The sequence below is a fragment of the Euprymna scolopes genome, chromosome 2 (genome assembly GCF_053919585.1).
Source record: "Euprymna scolopes isolate OS-2025 chromosome 2, ASM5391958v1, whole genome shotgun sequence".
Classification (NCBI taxonomy): Eukaryota; Metazoa; Mollusca; class Cephalopoda; order Sepiida; family Sepiolidae; genus Euprymna; species Euprymna scolopes.
This window is the reverse complement of record NC_136483.1, coordinates 93,341,959-93,362,308: the sequence shown is the minus strand read 5'-3', so window position 1 is coordinate 93,362,308 and position 20,350 is coordinate 93,341,959. Positions and strand designations below refer to the sequence as shown.

Below are 20,350 nucleotides of genomic sequence, written 5' to 3'. Positions count from 1 at the left end.
AACAAGAAAAAGACACGATTATTTTCAGCTCATAACGAATGTCTTAAATCTGTAATCTGACATTAAAGGATTTAGCTAAAAAAATATATTGAGCGAGCATCACATTATAGATTTAAAGTATTTGTACAATTAATAGAATAATGAAAATTATTTTTTTAAAATTATTTTTACTAATATTAATTTTAATCAAAAATCACGGCTGATATTTAAAAAAAAACACTTGCTACAGTTCCATAAATGTTATCCTTTCTGTACATGAGTTTTGGGAATAAGTCTTAATAGTTGATCCTTTTAACATTTTCTATTTAAGCAAGGCCGATAGCCATTAGTCGCGTGCTCTCGTGTAATGAATGAATGCGTGAATGTAGGATTGACATGAAATTCTTAAAGATAAACTAAAATGATCGAAAACTGGGCTGAAATGTCTTAAATAAATAAAAAGTAAATTACTTAGAATGGCTTTAATAAACTTAAGGATAAATTTACTGCCTTTAAGAATGACTTGAATGCTTAAAGATAACTGGAATCCTTCAAAAACAAGTTGCTTTATCTGGAGAATGACTTGAATGGCTTTGAGACTGACTTTAAAGTGGGTGATTATTTTACATTAAATTAATAAAGAAAAGTAATCCCCCACTTATATCATAATAAGTACAGCATGTAGTAAGAACGGATACTACACTTTGATCTTTGCCGAAAGGCCAAGAAAAGCTGTATTTATTTGCTCCCCAACCGAGCAAATTAGGCACAATGCTGATTTTTAATGTGAGGAATGAAGGAGAAATGGGGACCAGCTCCCCGGGAATTAGGGGAGATGGATAGTGACAATTGGTATGAAGGCTTGCCCCTACATTGACCAAAATCATATATGTGTGCCTGCCCCCACATATGGTATTTGCTTGCAGTATCTGCCGGAACGGATACTACACTTTGATCCCGATCAAAAGGCCAGGAAAAGCGGTATTTATTTGCTCCCGCACCGAGCAAATTAGGCACAAGGCCGATTTTTTAATGTGAGCAGTGAAGGGGAAATGGGGACCAACTCCCCCGGGAGTAGGGGAGCTGGTTAGTGACAATTGGTATGAAGGGTTTCCCCTACATTGACCAAGGTCTTATATGTGGTGTCGCCCCCACATCTGGTCTTTGCTTGCAGTATCTGCCGGAACAGATTGTGTTTATTTGCTCCCCCACCGAGCAAATTAGGCACAAGGCCGATTTTTAATGTGAGGAGTGAAGGGAGGGGGAAGGGAAAAAGGGGACGAGCTCCCGAGAGGTGGGAAATGGGAGCTGGTTAATGGTCAGGCATGTGGGGTTGCCCCCACATCTGGTCTTTGCTAGTCATAGCTAGTCATAGCTTGCAGCATCTGCCGGAACAGATACTACACTTTGTTCTTGGCCAAAAGGCCAAGAAAAGCTTAAAACGTTAAGAACAGTATCAATTAAACGCATACCTTTGATCTTAACCAAAAAGGTCAAGCGCAAAAGTGTTACGGACAGACCGACAGGCCGACCGATCGACTGACCGACCGAATGATTCATAGAGTCGCTTGCACGCAACTAAAAACTTTAAAATATATATAAATAAATTACAGACCATTACATGATTTACATTTCTTTTATACAAAAGTGTCACCGCTTTTCAAATCCCGGAGGCGATTTGATATTAGGTTAAGGTTAATGAGTGTACAGTAGTCAATGTGAAAATGGCATGGTTTTTGAGAATAGTGGGAATTTGGCAAATTAGATTACTTATGGAGATGGCCCACCAAGAACTTGTTCACGTTGGACTTTACACCGGCCTTATTGTAGTCAGTTGGGAAACGGAACAAAGCTCCATATGCGTGCCTACTAAAGAATATTTTTTTATGAAATCTGCGTTTAGGTTTAGGACCGTATAAAGGATGGAGGAAATTATTGATAGTGGCTTCATTTAGATAGGTGTTTTTCGTTAAAGTCTGCCCAGGGGGACCATAAATCGAAGCTCAAATGAATATTTGCCATGGAAATACCGATAAAGCAGAGATAGACTCGTAATGTCTCTTCTGTTGAAAAGAGGTTGAAAGAAGCAGAAAATAACATATTTCACTAGTCTACGAATTTTATTTGGAATTCTGTCAGGGCTTCTGCCCAGATGTGGCAACAGTACTCTATCCCTGGAAGTAGCTGGCTTTAATACCGGTAGAGAATTGCATCAGCAGTTACATATCACCCGGAGCTGCAGAATGATCCCACTTGGCAACGGATTTAATGCCGTGTTTCATCAAAAATCAGGAGTAAAGGGCAACTTTACCAACCAGCTTTTGAATATGTGGCAGTGCTCTATTCAAGATTCGAAAAAAATGCACACAAAGAGCACATCGATTCAAGCTTTACAATATTCGATAATATCGGACGTAATAAGTTCTTTCACTTCAACAAAGAAGTTAAATGAAAAACACACCAGAAAACTAATGCGTTTTCAATCGCCTGCTGCTTAAAGTTGGAGTTTCATCCCGGTATGAGATTCATAAGCAGTCGGCAATCACATGTCTATTCCCGTTATTGGAGGGTGACGACGTTAGTCTTTGCAGCTATTGCAGGGCGGTGTCCACATCCATCTGCATACATCATCCAAGAATTACCAAATTAGTCACCCATCTGGCAGTGACAAGGATCAACATTGATTATCTTCGGTGATGTGACGAGAACCGATAGGTTAACGAGATTGCATCGCATATTTCTACAAATGCCGAGTCATACAGATTAATAACACTGATAAAATAAAGACTAAATTATTTTTGAAAATAGTTGTTTTGATTATGAATGTCTCAAAAACGATTATAATTATATAAAAAACGGATTAATGTCGACTGAAGTGAGCTTGATATGAGCATCTAAAACTGTCCTCTATAATCAGGTTTGACAATCATGGTAATGATGATCTATCTCATCTGATCGTTTTGAAAATGAAAATAAAAATAATAGGCTCTAATGCGCATTCGGTTGGAATCTTTTTTTCATAAAAATTATAAGTATATAATCATATATATATAATATATATATATATATATATATATATATATATATATATATATACGTATGTATATATATAGATGCATATATAGATATATATAGATATATACTGAGGATATTATTATTCTGTTTTCTGAATTTTTATTTATATATTATTGAATATTTTGTGATTTTTTTGAAATCTTTCTAAAAGCTTTTTCAAGCTACATATTATGAGATGCTTTGGGTTATTAATGTATAAATCTGTCGCTGGTGGAATAACTATTTAAACTGCGTATAAGATGGGGCGTTTGAAAGCGAGTAGAAGGCATAACGCGAATATGTAGATCACCTGTGATTTTTTTCATAAAGAATATTTGTTATGCTATTTAAATACATTAGAACCCCGGGATAAGGCATTAAACTTAGTAACGAAATACAGTACAGTATATACTACAGTAAACAGTAGTGAGAAACATAAAACATCGTATTCCGCATCGTAACATGAACAAATGTGTCCTAGGGCCGTCGTATGCCGGTCACTTACTGTGCGTACTTATTCTACACTTATCTTTAAAGGAAAAAACAGAAGATTGCAAATTTTAAACAAGATTTGTATATAAAATTTCAATGTTTAACAGGGAAGAATATCTTTACGAGTTGATCGATAGCATTTCTAGAAAGTTTGTGCCAGCTAGCTGTCACCTCGCAAATCTTTCTAGTTAAAATACTTTTTATACTTTAAATAAACAAATTAATAATAAATATTGCTTTCCTAAATTATTTAAAAATCAAAGACTGAAAAAATCGAATTTATTCCTATAGATAAACATTAAAATGCCGTAATTTTTATTTATACGTATTTATTTTTAATATAAGATCGTTACAAAAACATATACACATGTATATACCCACACAACACACACAAATATATATGTATATATATATGTGTGTGTGTGTGTGTGTTTATGTGCGTGTGTGAATTTAAGGGGTGATTATATAATACTACATTCATTTTATGTTTCGTAATTTTTATAAGAGGGTAATGAAAATGTATTTTTTAATGGTTACACTACATTTTATCTCTGATATTTTTTTAGCAGCATTTCCCTCTACCATTTTCATGTGCCTTTTCTTAAATTGACACGTTGTGTTGAATTTCCTTATTTGATCGTATCGTCAAACGAACCCTTTTATTTAATCATGTTTCATTTTTGTCCTGATCGGTTTGAAATCATAAGTAATTCGTATATGTGCTTAAGGATCGTTTTTACATCCAGCTAAAGAATAATTACTTCTGATTGTCAATCGTCTGTATACTGGTGGTTCAAAATCAGGTATATAATTATACTAGGTAATATATAACTTCTCTCGTCGCATATCTCTGCTATGCTAGCAAGATAGTGTGTTTACTTTTTATTTTGTTCATTATGTAAATCTTCATTCTATGGCAACTGCTATTATAACCTTTTTATGGGTATGTAACAGCTTGAAAAGTGGGTCAACCTATGTATGCTACGTCGGTAAAATCTAGTATTTCACAAAATGATAGTTTGAAAATTAATGTAAGTGAAACCTCCAAAATAAGTATTTGATATAAAACGGATTTTCTTTGGCATATGAAGACATAATTCTTCTTTCTAAAACAGATTGATATTACACAGTTAACATTGTCACTAGTGTCAGAACTTAATAATACTTGCCCCATGCAATAACTTAAATATTTCAGAATCTGTAGTGAATGCGTAAAGTGCAGCTTTATAGCAATGCCTGGAAACTTTCAGCATAGGCAATCGATCATCGATATTTAACAATTGTCTATTTGTTTAAAATCTTACTTAGAACAAGTAAAAATCAGATCATTTACAACTGTCTTTATAACGTCGGCAGCTATTGTAGGTCAGCATATTGTCACAACATCATAATGTTTATCATAAAAATAGGTCGGTTTATATACCGCTTTTTTATATGGTGAACATCAATGTAATGTTCTGAACCTTTGGCTGAGATCACAACGTATTGTGTTAACTATGGCAAGCAGTGCTTGTGGTCGAAATATTATTAATTTTAATCGATCCGAGTGACGCCTGGTAGCGGAAACTAGTATTATGTTTAGAAAAGTAAAAACAATTAGATTAATAAAATGTAAATGACGTAAGCACAAAGGAATATTTGCATATATAAAAGAAGAGTTCGGAGAAAGAACAAAACAGAGTTAGAGAGAGGGATAGACGGACGAAAAGAGTTGGATTGTTGGAAATAGGACCTGTAAGAGCTCTGTACGGTGGTGAAGCAAAGGCTAAGGCAAGCGTGCAATCTTCCAACGAGGAGCAGTGAAATAAAAGTTGTCTGAAAATATAACCGGAGTCTACTGTTCGTTTTGTGTGAAGAAATGTTCATTTCCGCTTTTCGTAGATTCATCAACCAAAATCCGAGATGAATAAAGGTAATATTTCCCAGTTGGACAAAATATTAACCCCCGGAAGATGTTTCGCCCTTTTGTTGTTAGGGCATGTTTTCGGAAAAAAGGGTATATTTCCCGTTGAACTGTAAATATGTGAAATGTATATATGCAAACATTTATGAACATTAGACAACACGAAGCAACTTCTTCATATACTCCGCACACACACACACCCACTCCCACCCACACACATACACACACATACGCATACATAAATATATATATATATATATATATATATATACGCATATATGCATATACATAAACACGTTATATACACTGTTTTACAAAATAATATATATATATATGTATATATATATATATATATATAAGACCGCAATGTAGCAAGCAGTCATACATTTACTACAAGAATTATATCAATAAATATTTATTTTTTCATTAAAAAAGCTACAGACAATGTAAAACTACTTGCAGCAATCAGTTAAAAGTTATTACCACAAGTCTAAGAATTATCTGACAGCCACTGTTATATGCATATATTCAAACCCTAAAACTTACGAGTCTTAAACTTAGTATCAGTAACATCGCTCATGAATGTGAGGATTAAAGGAAAACAAAAAGAGAAGCGTGATTTGTGACGAGATGTATATTCAACTTGTATATTCCACTCTGCATGCCAAATGCTGCCATTATTCCTACTACGTATCTTCCTAACATCTCCGCTAGTAAAAAATTAAAATGAGGTACTCAAAACTGCACCACCAATGCATTAAACTAATCCAACTTTGCAGGGGAGTTTTTTTTTTTTAAAAATTTCACCAGAGAAATAAAATAGCCAAAGGCATTACAAAAAGAGCAAATAATGAAATAATATTAATTTTCAAAGAATTCTTTACAGGATGCATAATAGTCTGAATGTTTCTCTTTTCGGGTATCACAGCGGAATTTCTCTTTGTATTCATGGAGAAAATATTTTTCTCGTTTTTTTTTTCATTTATAATTGCAAATTTCCCAACGGATTTAATTAGCTATACATCAGAATGTTTAACTTCTGTGTCGTATTCATAATAAATGAACATTAATATATTTGTGTAATAGTATTACGTGTTACATTTTTAAAATGCAGCCGCTATACGTTTTTTTCTTTCAATTTAGACATGATTGGTCTATAAAACGCGGTGTTACGTATAGTTCCGCTATGAATCCGCGTACTATAACTCATGCATGTTTCAAGAAATGTATTGTCGCTTTAACTGATTTGAACTTTAGTTAAATAATGTTTCTACTGACTGTCACACTTAAAGGAATTTAATATGAATTTCACTCCCTCAGTATATCTATTCAGCATCCCAGAAACATTGGTACCTTTTAACTTTCTAAGCTCAGTCTCCCATTTTCTTTGTTTTAGATTTAATGTTATTATCAATCATGAGAAATGCTTTCTTGTTGTAAAGCTGAGTTACTCCTCGATCTTTTTTTATTTATTATACAGCGCTTGATTTGCTACTACAATTCTGTTTGATGATTTGTCTGATATAATTATAGAATGCTAAACAAATATACTGCTTCCTCTTCTTTGCAAAACTATTGTATAGAGAACACATGCTCTTATATTTTACTGATTTTATTTTTAATAAACATATTGTTTGTAATTGTTTTTATACAAAACTTTTGCGCAATTCATAAACGGGTTGTTGTTTGTATAATTTCTCATACGTCTGGCACAATCCTGTGTAGGTTTCAAGGAAAATTCGGCAAAAAAATAGTAATCACTACAGTATTCGGAGCTATGCGTCTAGAAAATAGGCGTATTGATTAGGAACAATGCCGAGAGAGAATTTTAAACGATATATGGAATTAGTAGAACACAATATGGTGGAGAACATATTTTCGACCAGCGATTTGAAGACGGAAATATTGTAGTGATTTGGGAAGCAGCTGTGCGGTATTGCTTTCTACAAATAGAAACATTTTCTAGAAATCTATTTTCGGTTAAATATTTTGTTTTAGGTACGCATATAACGAGATAATTGCCTTTGCAGTTGTTATAATATGATGAGTTCTTGATGTTAACATTTTACGGGAGGGACAAGCTCAATTCAGAATGTCATGAAAATACAGACCTAATATCGAAGATATCTGCTAGATAATAAAGAGATTAAATATAATCCCCTTGATTAAGATTGCAATTTTCTCACTATTCAGTAATTAATACGATACACCCAATATTGAATTGTATTGTACAATAATGATAACGCAAAATCTAGAATCTTAGTTCGCAATATGACAATCCAAAAAAAGCAAGAGTGTTACAAAAATCGAAATATATATATTTCGTTTTGGATGAAGTTTTCATAAAAATATGAGGCGCGCCATGTTTCTAAATAATCCATAATATTTTATATTTTAATTTACGTTAGAGTAACAGACTATAACGTATTCAGAAGATTGATAGCATTATGTATAAATGTTTTTTTTTAGGAAACAAACGCTTATGGTTACAAATATGAAAATAAAAATGATTCATAATCTTAGGAATTATGACCTGTATACATAATCACATTGCGTCACCGATTTTCATGCGATCACCGAATTAAGCAACTTTAAGCAAGGTCAAGACCAGTTGGGTGGCTATTAGGTAATAATAGGCGTTGTATGTAGGATGACGTCGGCATCTCCATGAATAAGAAGTAAAAACATAATGCCGTCATCTCCACTGACGGTGAAACCCATATCACTGGGGAAACGCTTATGAATTTCATACTCCCGTGAAAATCTGTCGTTTGGAAAAAAACCGGTTTAACTCGTCTATTGTTAGTGCAGCTTCGATAATCGGTTGGTAAAGAAGCCATAAAAGTAACATAAGAAACACGTTTATACACAATGCTATTAATTATTATCTCACTGCTGATGCAATTCTATATCTATATAAAAGCCAATTACGCCCAAGGATGGAGTACTGCTGTCATATCTGGCCGGAAGCTGCTAAAAACAGTCTTTCCTGCCTTGATAGAATACAAAATAGACTTCGTAGCCTAGTGAGGGATGCCCTTTTCTCTTCGCTGCCACCTCTCTCCCACAGAAAGTACGTTGCATGCCTGTCTTTGTTTATCGTTATTCCCATGGCAAGTCCTCGTCTGAGCTCTAATCTCTGGTCGCCAATCTTTCACGAAAAACATCCGTCTAGCTGAAACCACTCTCAGTAATTTTCCCCACTCTTTATCTGTGCCTAAATCAAAACATAGACTCCATGAACAATGCTTCTTTCTTAGAAGTGCACGCCTGTGGAACTCTTTTTCGTTTGCCTGTTTCCCACTTGACTAAAACTTTGATGTCATCAAGTCTAACATAAACAGGTTTCTGATGAACCGCTCCTTTAATAAGACACTTTGTCAGATGTCCATTACTGACGATTACTACGATATTGCCCCATTGATTACTGTACATGCAATAACCCTTAACCCCGAGTGGCCTCCGGCCCTTGATAAGTGGTGACTTCTATGTAAAAATTGTTGAAAACAATGTAAAAACTCACATAAACTTTAACGATTACAGTTTGAAACTTTAGCATCGATGTAAATACAAGTTAACTGAGTTATATTTCACTTACAAAAAATTAAAGAATTTAGTCGTTTTATGTAATGTTAATCCTAATGAAGATCTGTACTTATTACTTAAACAAAATCTCCTATAAAAATCAGAGAATTTACAAATAAGCATCTATCATCTTCGCATGTGGCTTCTTAACATATAAAAAAGCGAGCTACTTTAAAAAGTACATAACTCATGGGATTGATGACCATAGATTGGCATAGTAAATTAACTTACCTTTTAGGCAAGTGCTCATTTTCTAAGAATAACCTATTTTGCCATTCACTTTCCAGAGTTCACTGCTTATATGATATTTATATTTAAAAAAGATACTATACAAGTGTACATTATGGCTTCCATAAAATATACTATCAAATGTGTTTAGAATCAGCTCAACTTTATTATGGTAATCCACAGTTAGGCAAGCTCACAATATAATTCCACATATGAACAAAAAATAGCGAGTTTACTTTTAACATTCTCATAAATTCAGCGTTTATTGTTGGCCATTTTTTCTTAAAATCAAGGACGGTGTTTTATCTGAGAAAGAATTGCGATTTTTGTCTCGGAATCTGTATACCAACCATTTAAGGTTTCTTAGACTTTGAACCAGAATTAATAGGTTTGACCTCTTTAAATCATGGATTTGAAGATCTATGTAATATATATATATATATATATATATATATATATATATATATATATATATATATATATATATATATATATATATATATGCAAAGCATATATACAGTGGCATGCATCAGCATTGGAGGCGTGTTATTGCTTGTTATAGATCGAGTTTATATTTGTCATTTCGCAGGATATTTGGAAATATACCGTAACGTTCCTTTAACTAGAAAGGATAAAATAATATGTACAACTCAATTTTTTCATCAAAGTTCAAAATTACCGAATGCAAATGTATTATATACAAGACACTTATTCACACTTTCTGATCGGCAATTAGTACTTTTAAACAGTTTAAATATGTAAACATGTCATATTATTCGAATGTGATTTCTGATCAATCAGAAATCACACAATCGTTTCCAAAACAGTGCAACTACTCAATGTGCATTTCGCAATACAAGAATAAAAATTACCATGGATAAGAAAGAATTACACTGGTAAACAACAACTTTGTTGTTTGAGTTCTGTCAGTTTGTTTAGGGTGAACAGTCACATTTGTTTTGCCCAGTCAGGTCAAGTATTTGAGATATGCCCACATGTGTTTTTTACTCTTTTGTTCACATGTACACGTGTGTGGAGCATTTTAGAATGAGTTGGCGGGGGTAAAATGCCGTGTGGAATACTTTTTTCTACTTATGTGCAGGGTTAACTTTTAAAGCTGTTTGATTTTTCATTTTAATGTGTTGCTCGTGAAATCTGACAATTCTCTTTTTTTATTATAATGGCAACGTGTCCATTGATGTTTTTGCTTTTTGTGTGTATTCATTTCTTCTTTTTAGCTATTTGTCTTTTGATGGCGTTTAAATCTCGTGCAGAAATAAGTCGACGTGTTCTGATTCATATGTGGAAACTACAATATTGCTTCTAATAGGAAACCAGTATGTTGGTATTAAACTTGGTGATCAGGATAAAGTTCGGATAAAGTTTGTATAACACAAATGGTGTGCAAGGCATGCACCAAGACTTTGCGTGGATGAACCAATGGCAGAAGGAGTCTGCACTCTGGAATTATCATGGTTTACTGCGACTTCTGCGCTGTTGATTGGAGTGGGATCAACAGAAAGAACCGGAACAGCATCAAGTATCCTGATATTCAATCCGCACGGCCTATAGTTTATTGTGATGAAATCGCAGAGCCTATCTTCAGAGAACGTCCAGTCATTAGTGGCGAATGTACCTCCAGTTTTAAATTACATGAATAATAATAAAATAATAATAATAATAAGAAGAAGAAGAAGAAGAAGAAGAAGAAGAAGAAGAAAAGGAAGTTTTTTTGAAAGATGATGCTTCACATCCATTTTTCCAGAACATTTGAATGATCAAGTTCGCGATCTCAGCTTGTCAAACGACTCTGGCGAACTGTTGGAATTCAGATTGAAGGAAATAAGCTCCTCTCTAATAGTGCTCGCATCAACTTCTTCCGCAACAGGCATAAAGAACACCTCCGTTTTTTTCTCTGCCGTTAATACACAGCTTCTGCTCAAGCTTGTGGTGCCACAATACGAACCCAAAATTTGAGACTGTTCATTGACAGCAGCAAGCCATTATTGAAATGTATTCTGTTAACAACAGCAATAAGTGTGCCTCTGTACCGGCCGCTCACTTTACTACACTGAAAGAGTAGCAAGCAACGATGAATTATGTCCTGGAGAAAAGTGGTTTATTAGTGTTTGCCTGAAAATTCTGATTTTTTTTTAGGACAACAGTCTTGCTTAACCAAGTATTGGTGTGTTCTGTGCATGTGGGATAGTAGGGTCCGTCCTCAGCATTACGCAAAGGAGAACCAACCTGTGCGGGAGTAACTGGTGCCTTGCAAATAACGGAACGGCCCTCTGGTGGACAGAGGCATAATACTATTCCCACCGTTTCACATTAAGTTCGGCTTAATCAAGCAGTTTACCAAGGCTCTCGGCACGTTTAGTGACTGCTTTACCTAATTGTGCCAGTCTTTTCCAGCATTAACCATGGAGAAGTTGAAAGCTGGCGTCTTTGACAGTCCTCAGATCCATCAGCTCATTAGAGAACTAGATTTCAAAATTTCAATAGATGAAGTGGAACTGGAAGCGTGAAAGGCAATTTTCTGGTAGTGAATAACTTTTTGTTAACAATATGACCAGAAAGTACGCAGAACTCGTCGACAACATGCTGATTGCTTTCAGAAACGTGGGCTGTAACATAGGAATCAAGATGCATTATATATTTCCATATATGGACCGGTCTCCTGAGAATCTCGGTTCAATGGGTTACGAGCAGGGTATGAAAGAAAATGTAGACCAGGTATGAGGGTCGCTAGGATGCAGTCATGATGGCTGACTACTGTTGGACTCTGAAAAGAAACCTCCCTGCCCCTAAGCATTCAAGGAGTTCGATGAAAAGGAGTTCAAGCACTGGTGTTTGACTAATGCTGTCCCAACATGAAAGTTACGTTTACATACCTTTATCAATGCCCACCATTCAGTTTATAGTAATCGATATTTCCATCGGGTAATCGATATATATTGTTGAACCAACACTTTTACTTTAAAAACCTTACTAAAAATCATATAGGATGATGTGTATTGGCGAAAATGGGCTGATAATGCCACAAAAATCTAATTCATTTTATCACACTGTTGTTTTTTCAAATGAACTTAGCACACAGACACACCTGATGGAAAGGAACATATGTTATTTCCTGATTTAGGAGTTCAAAATTTACCCTAAATCACTTGTAGAAATGTAGACAACATTCACAAAGTAAAAAAAAAATATTGTCTAGTGTTATCCAGCGGTATGAGAGATACATTGATTGAACATCACATTACGGGAAAATTACCAAAGAAATTAATCTTACACTGTGCACATTAGGACATGTCATCATAAATATAAGAATCATTGTGACACCATAGCCCAATTTTCCAAAATTGAAGAGCGTAAAAATAAATGATATCACAGTAAGACGGATCGGCAAACATGTGCTAAAAACTTAATTCCTCATCATGTAATTTAAACCGATGTCGAGAGTGATAACCTGATTTAAGTAAAGATACCATTAGCTGAACTCTTTATCGTATTTATGTATATTTAAGATCACCCAGGAAAGTACATTTTACCGAAAATAAACTTGTTAGAGGTTGCTTAAAGATATGCAATTTTTGTAAAAATAAAAGTAATTTAGCCGAGTGGAACGAAAGTTCAGCTATTCTCAAAGAACACAACAGGTAAGTACGGATTATTTTAATCCAATGGCGTTCCTGAGTTAAAAGTTATCCATGGTAACATGAATGGTAGAAGAACAGGGAGGTTCTAGAAAAGAACCGTCACAAATCTGCAATTTTTAGGACACTGTCGAACATTTGTGCTTTAACACGACCATCATCCAAACATACCGTAAGACTTACAATTATAAGTTTACAAATGATTGTATTAGTTTACTCCATTAGCCATGTAAATCAAGTGATTACAATACTATTGAGAATTTGATCAAATATTTTGAAGGTTAAGCGTAAGCTACAAATTATCAAGCAATTAGAGGAATTGTGCATAGAGGAATCTGGTAAGGTAACTTTGGATCAGTGTAAAAAAACCTTGCGACCAACTATACAAAACGACTGGGAACAGTGAAAGAAAACGGAGGCTACAACACACAATATTAGTTGATGTATACAATATATTTATGGGGTAATTTTTCAACTTTGATGAAAAAATGTATTCAACCATGAGTTTTTATTTTCATTATGCATACGATAAAAGTAACTTTATGAGATAATACTTACAAGTAGTAGACAGATTGGCAAACATAACTAGTTATAATGACTAAATCATGTATAATTTTTTCTTGGCGTACCGCTTTAAATGAACAACAATTCTGCTATTTCCAACGTCCAAGGCTTTATTATTCTTGCTAATATTTTTTTTAAAGAATTATTTTTACAATTATGATTCGTTTACTGGAAGCACGCTCACAGACACACACTCACACACATACACACACACACACCCATATATATATATATATATATATATATATATATATATATATATATATATGTGTGTGTGTGTGTGTGTGTGTGTGTGGGTGTGTGTGTATGTGTGTGTGTGTGTGTGTGTGTGTGTGTGTGTGTGTGTGTGTGTGTGTGTGTGTGTGTGTGAAAGAGAGAGGCGGCAGACTGAAAGAGAGAAGGAGCCAATCAGGTAGAATATATATTTTGCTTTATTTTATTAAAATAAACTAGCGACATATATTCACTATGATACTCTGTCAGATTGTTATTAAACAAGAAACTCTCGCGATTGTAAAACAGCAAAGCATATATATTTGTGGGAGGAAGGGCAAATCCTAATTTACTGCACTTGTTCTTAAGATGCCGGAAATTTTTTACTTGTTTTAATTGCGTTATTAATAGACGTGAGGCAATGCTAAATTATGAGCCCCGAAAAGAAGTGGTTATTAAAACCTGTTTCATAGATTTCTTGCAGTGTTGGCTTCTTTATTAATCCTCACCAATTTGTCCGTTTTTTATCTTCAATAGCATATTCTCTCTACTTAACCGTCTCTTTTTTCCTGTCTTTGTCCGGTAGTTATCTGTACATTTTTCTCACACCTTTTATCCAATCACACGCTAATACTTTAAAATTCTAGGATTAAGCTCAGATTATGCATGCTTGGCATTTTTCATTAATTTTTCGTCATAGATTTTTATTTGATCCTTAATTAAAACAACCACATCACAGTTCATTAATTCGACAGCTTGATAATTAAAACAAACCACAACCGCATCTAACCCAAATTAACACCCGATAAATATCCGGATTATTGGCATACCACAATATTTAATGACAGTATCAAAAATATGTGGCAATATTTATGCACACATTAATATAGAGACACACACACACATACACACACACACACACACACACACATATATATATATATATATATATATACATATATATATGTATAAGTGTAATTTTTATAAATACTTGATTAGACTGTGCGAGTTTGTATATAAGGTTTCTGAAAGAAAACTCCAACATAGTATTTAATAATTAAGGAACGTTAAATGTAAGGGGTTAATTGATACATGCCTCACGATATATCAAAATTTCGTCATCAGTAGCGTCGGTTTCAAATCTTTACTAAACACCCATGTAGTTGATATCCCTAGTGACCTCTCCTCACGTTGTTTTACGTTTAATTTCAACGAAGATGTTGGCTACATGTTGTTTGACACAATTCCTGACAGTTCAAAATTTTGCTTCATTTTTATGTCAATAATCATACCTATCTGGCATTTCCACGGGCAAATGCTGTCCATATATGTATGACGGGTTGATTTATAACCGTAGAGATAACAATTTCTGTTGGAATTGCTACAAGATAAAAATTCTTGACTCACGGGTAAACGTTTTCCTTTTTACTTTGTCGGGCTATTTTTAAGCACAATGAAATAAATATTTCCATACAAATAAAATTAAGACATAATTTTTATGAGCAACTTATTTGTAATTGAACCGCCCGTAAAACACAGTACCAACTTGCTGCTTCCTGGCTTACTATAAATTTGTCGTTTTCATGTGTTACTAAAATTTACTGTTTCAAGGTTCTCGTAAGTAATCAATATCTGACGAGTTACAACTCTTATTACTAATTCTATGAGCGTTTAATCGTTTTAATTTACAGGTATACCAGCCTTATACTCGATTTGCCTTCAAGCTTGGATAAGCGATGCTTATTTGGAACATATATATTATTTTTGCCTTTAAAATTACACATACTCATAATTTGAGAACGCAAAAGATTACTTTGATGATTAAAATATAAGACAGTCTTATGACTTCAAATTCTGCATTAATCAATGTTCAATGCTTATCAGCTGCGTATTTTCATTCAAATAAATATATCTTACGTGATCACCTGGTTTTTATTAGTGTTGCTATGGTGAAAGTATTTTCTTTCTATAATTATTAGAAAATAATCTATGCACTGATTGCATTATTTGGAGAGAGCTATTATACAATGAGGCACAATGAAATGTGTACGTATCTCTACTTGGACATCAGTAAATAGTTGAATATCGAATGTAGTAGCACATCTTTAAAACATATACTAGAAACCCTAATTGGAAGTAAGGCATGCAAGATGAGCAATAAATCAATGTAAACGATAAACGAAAAAGAAAAAATTGAAAATAATACTCAAAATATACCCAGCAATAATTACAACCGTCTTCGCTAGGTGAAACATCGTGGATTCGTCTGTTTTATCTGCGATGGGATTATGATATTACCTTTCTACTAAGACGCGACGTCGACACCGGCTATAGAACGTTGATATATAAAGAGTCACGATAGATGAACATCGCATCGCAAGAAAAGATAAATGAGTAATATAAATGTGGTGCAAATGTGTCCGAGTATATCGATAAATCATTTTGTAACATTCGGGTGATCAAGTATGGCAAAGGGACATTTGGGTTAACATTATTTACCTGCCATCTTTATACCTAGACTATGAGTATTATACATCATTTTAGCATAATCCCACATCTATAATATAATAAAAATTGTCAAGTGTACAAAAAGGTAATTTGAAAAATAATTGTAAACCTGACTAACGCTTGAGTATAAAAGAAACATACTTGAAATTGTCAGAAAGAAAAGTTAAAAGTATGATGTGTAAAAAGTCTTCTTTTTTTTCGGCAAATTTTAGGTATGTGTAATCGAAGGCATTGGTATAGTGAAAAACGAGGTCTGAGAAATCCATTAGGGAATACTATACAAAAAGGGTGTTTGAGGGAGTCGCAAATGTTTATGAAAAATATATCTGTGGAACTTCGGTGTGTGAATCTTCCTCCAAATACCAACCATCCATAGCAATTATAAAGAAAAATACATGTTATATATTTATATATGACCATGTCGTCATTATGTTGAGCTTAGCGGAAGTACAACAAATGATTAAATTGTTGATTGTGCAATAGAGGTGTCGTTAACGTATATATATATATATATATATATATATATATATATATATACACATAAATACATACATATATATATATATACATAAATACATACATATATATATATATATATATATATATATATATATATATATATATATATATATATATATATACATTTTTTTAACCTGTCGAGGATATCCTCATAGTGTGTAATTTCGCCATCGTATTCTTTAAGCAATCGATTTCAGTTCTTGGTATTATTTATCCTTTTTGTTTGTAGGTGAACGTCTAGTTCTTATTTAGGTACTGCTTTTCAAAATAACGTTACGGATTCGAAATTCATAAGTCTTATGAAGCCAGGAATTAATTTTCATGTTGGTGTGAATAAATGATATAAAACACAAACAATACATATGTGGAGGATAGATATAAGTAATCGGAATAAAGAGTGAAAGTATAAGCGGTAGCAGATTTATACAAAAAAGTATCGTAGAATAAAACGTACAGAACGAGAGATGTTGGAGAGAATAGATTAGAATTTTCATTTAAACGAAAGAACATAGTTTACAATAAATAGATAAGAAAACTGTTTATATAAGAAATTAAAAGTTAATAAGAAACGACAAGGAGAAAAAGAAGGGTAAGAGAATGGATTAGAATGGTTAAAGGAGTCAAAAGGTGAACATGTATACTTATGAATGGAGAGGTAAATTAAAAGAAACATTAGGAAATTAAATAAAAGAAAAAAGTAAGTTATACAAAAAGAAAAATGAGTAAACTACTAACTATTGAACTTGAGATAAATAAAAACAAAATCATAAAGAAAGGAAAATAAAATAAACATAAATTAAGATAGGCTATGAAGGGGGTTTCAATTAAGAAGGACTCATCGCATCGAATAATAAATTCAGTAAAAATTAAAAAAAAAAAAAACTAGAAAAATCGTGAATCAATGAATAAAAATAGAAAATAAAATAGAACGGACCAATTATATAAGGGAACATAGCTAATGGATCTGAAACAGAAACGCTAGAAATTGAGAAATGATTGCCGGAAATAAAGGAAGATAAAATGAAAACGCAGAAGATAATTAAGGACATACTTTAACAAAAACATACAGAAGGATAATGAGTAATTGTTAAGAAATAAATATCTAATAAACTGTGGAAAAACGGGAAACTACGAGAAATGCGGTAAATTCTATCAGGATAAGGGTAAATTAGTTTAAAACAATGAAATATAACAACGCCAAAGGCAAGGACGAGAAGCGGGGAGATAAAGAGAAATAGAAGATTTAATTGAACAATAATAAGAGAATAAACTCGCACAGATAAACGATTTTAGCATCATTAACTAAGGAGTAATTATTGTTAACTGCAATGTCAGCGTAGCACGTGTAACCAGGTATTTAAATTAAGAATATAGTTTCTAATATCTGCTAAGTTAATAAGGTTTGGGAAAAGAGGTTACTTGCATTTAGCAAAAAATGCATTTCTTTTTTTTCATATTTTCAAGGAAAAAATAACAGACCATATATATATATATATATATTTATATATATATATATATATATATATATATATATATATATATATATATATATATCTTGTCCTTCATTGTGCATATTGTATTTGAAGTTCTTGTACATATATAAACTTAAATCTCAACAAATATATTTCAGATCGGAGTAAAATTGTGTAGGTGTTTACTACTATAAAATTGCATTGTCTTAATGCATCAAAATTGAAGAAAATCTTAATAAAAATTCGACAGTATTGAACTAGGACCAAAGTCGAGATACTAACTGAAGTGAAATATAGCTAGGTTATGTACACCGTAATGTATATATATATATATATATATATATATATATATATATATAGTAATTTATAAAATATATATGGCGATTAAGCTGCACTGAATATTCAGCGTTTCATCTACTCTGTGTCTCGTCAGGCTTATGCGCGAATTCTGTGGTTGTTTATCGTTTTTATATGCTCCTCTCCTATTGAGATTTGAGTTAGCCAATCAGCTTTCTAGTATTCACCGCTTAATCGCCATATATATTTTATAACTTACTAACTAGCTTTACCTACGTATGAGCACTTTTGAAATAAATAGTTAAAGTTTACGCATAAATCTATACTTTCGTATATTAATTTTATGTTAGCAAATTAAGTAATTATGTGTGTATATATATATATATATATATATATATATATATGTATATATATATACATTATTACAAAATAACGACTTCAAAGTGGGGCACACTGTCTGTATTAAGAAAGTAAGAAAGTTGTATTTTACGGAAACTTTTATATTATTTTTTTATGTTCAGCTTCTTATTATATATACACGTAAAAATATCAGAATTATTGGTTGCATACGGGCAGAAGATAAGTATAGAGTTTATGCCATGTAAAGAAGGGACACAGAAAAGTAAGAAAACACATAGAAATGGCAGAAATGAAAATCAACAGAAAATTATGATTTCCCATTGCTACTACTCGGAAGGAGTGAAAATTACAACCAATTCATTCATGAGGCACCCTTTAATATAACGGCATTAATCGAAGCACGCACAGTGATATATATTCGGCTACGATTTGGTAGCCACGATAGAAAACTATACAGAAAAGATAAACAGTAGTAACACAAATCAGAGAACAAACATATACAGTTGAGAGGAACATATATCATCAGAAAGTTTTAAAAAATAACAAAAACTTAAATCGGACGTACGGCTATATTATGGTGTGTAATTATGGAAAGGTTTAAAAATACACTCTTGTCCTTCATTGTGCATATTGTATTTGAAGTTCTTGAACATATGTTAACTTAAATCTCAACAAATATATTTCAGATCGGAGTAAAATTGTGAAGTTGTTTACTACTATTAAATTGCATTTTCTTAATGCATCAAAATTGAAGAAAATCTTAATTAAATTCGACAGTATTGAACTAGGACCAAAGACGAGATACTAACTGAAGTGAACTCCAGCTAGGTTCTATACACCGTAAAAATTAGGTAAATATATAGTACGTTTACATAGAATGAAAATTTTTAATCAGTGCCTCAATGTAGAACAGATACGGTAATGTGACGTTTGCTGCTTTTTTATCATAAAAAGAGTCATAGAATTAATCAATTGGATAAAATCAGTAGCTTCCGAGAAAACTTCTATAGAAATTCAGTGAATGCTGTGATCGTTGCTAATTAATCTGCATTAACAACTATCTATGAATTGAAAGCATATTGTAATGCTTAGTACGTTGCACCGTAACTTAACTAATCTACATGCTAAATGTGAGGCAGATCAACACAGTAGTTTTGCAGATAAAGTAAAACGGACAGAAAAAAAGAAGAAATATAATAGAGATATGCGAACTTGATTTGCTATAATACGAACCTCCTATCGGCAATCTATTATAAACAGATCCAGAATTATCCATAGCTGTGTGCTCGCTCCTTGACAGGGTTCAAAACAGAGTCGCAAATCTGATAGGCCCTAAACTGGCATCTAAGCTTCAGTCTCTGTCCCATCGTCGAAACGTTGCATCCCTCTGCCTGTTCTACAAGTATTTTAATGGTGAATGTTCTGATGAACTGCAAGCACTTGTGCCCCCACGACGTGAACACCCTCGACAGACCCGACAAGCTGCAAAATCCAATCCCCGCACTGTAGAGATCCCTAGA

At 33.0% G+C, this 20,350-nt stretch overlaps 1 pseudogene; it reads right to left on the bottom strand.

The window, feature by feature from the left end:
• Positions 1-504: 504 nt before the first annotated feature.
• Positions 505-713, bottom strand: LOC145243365 (U2 spliceosomal RNA; annotated as a pseudogene).
• Positions 714-20,350: the final 19,637 nt, after the last annotated feature.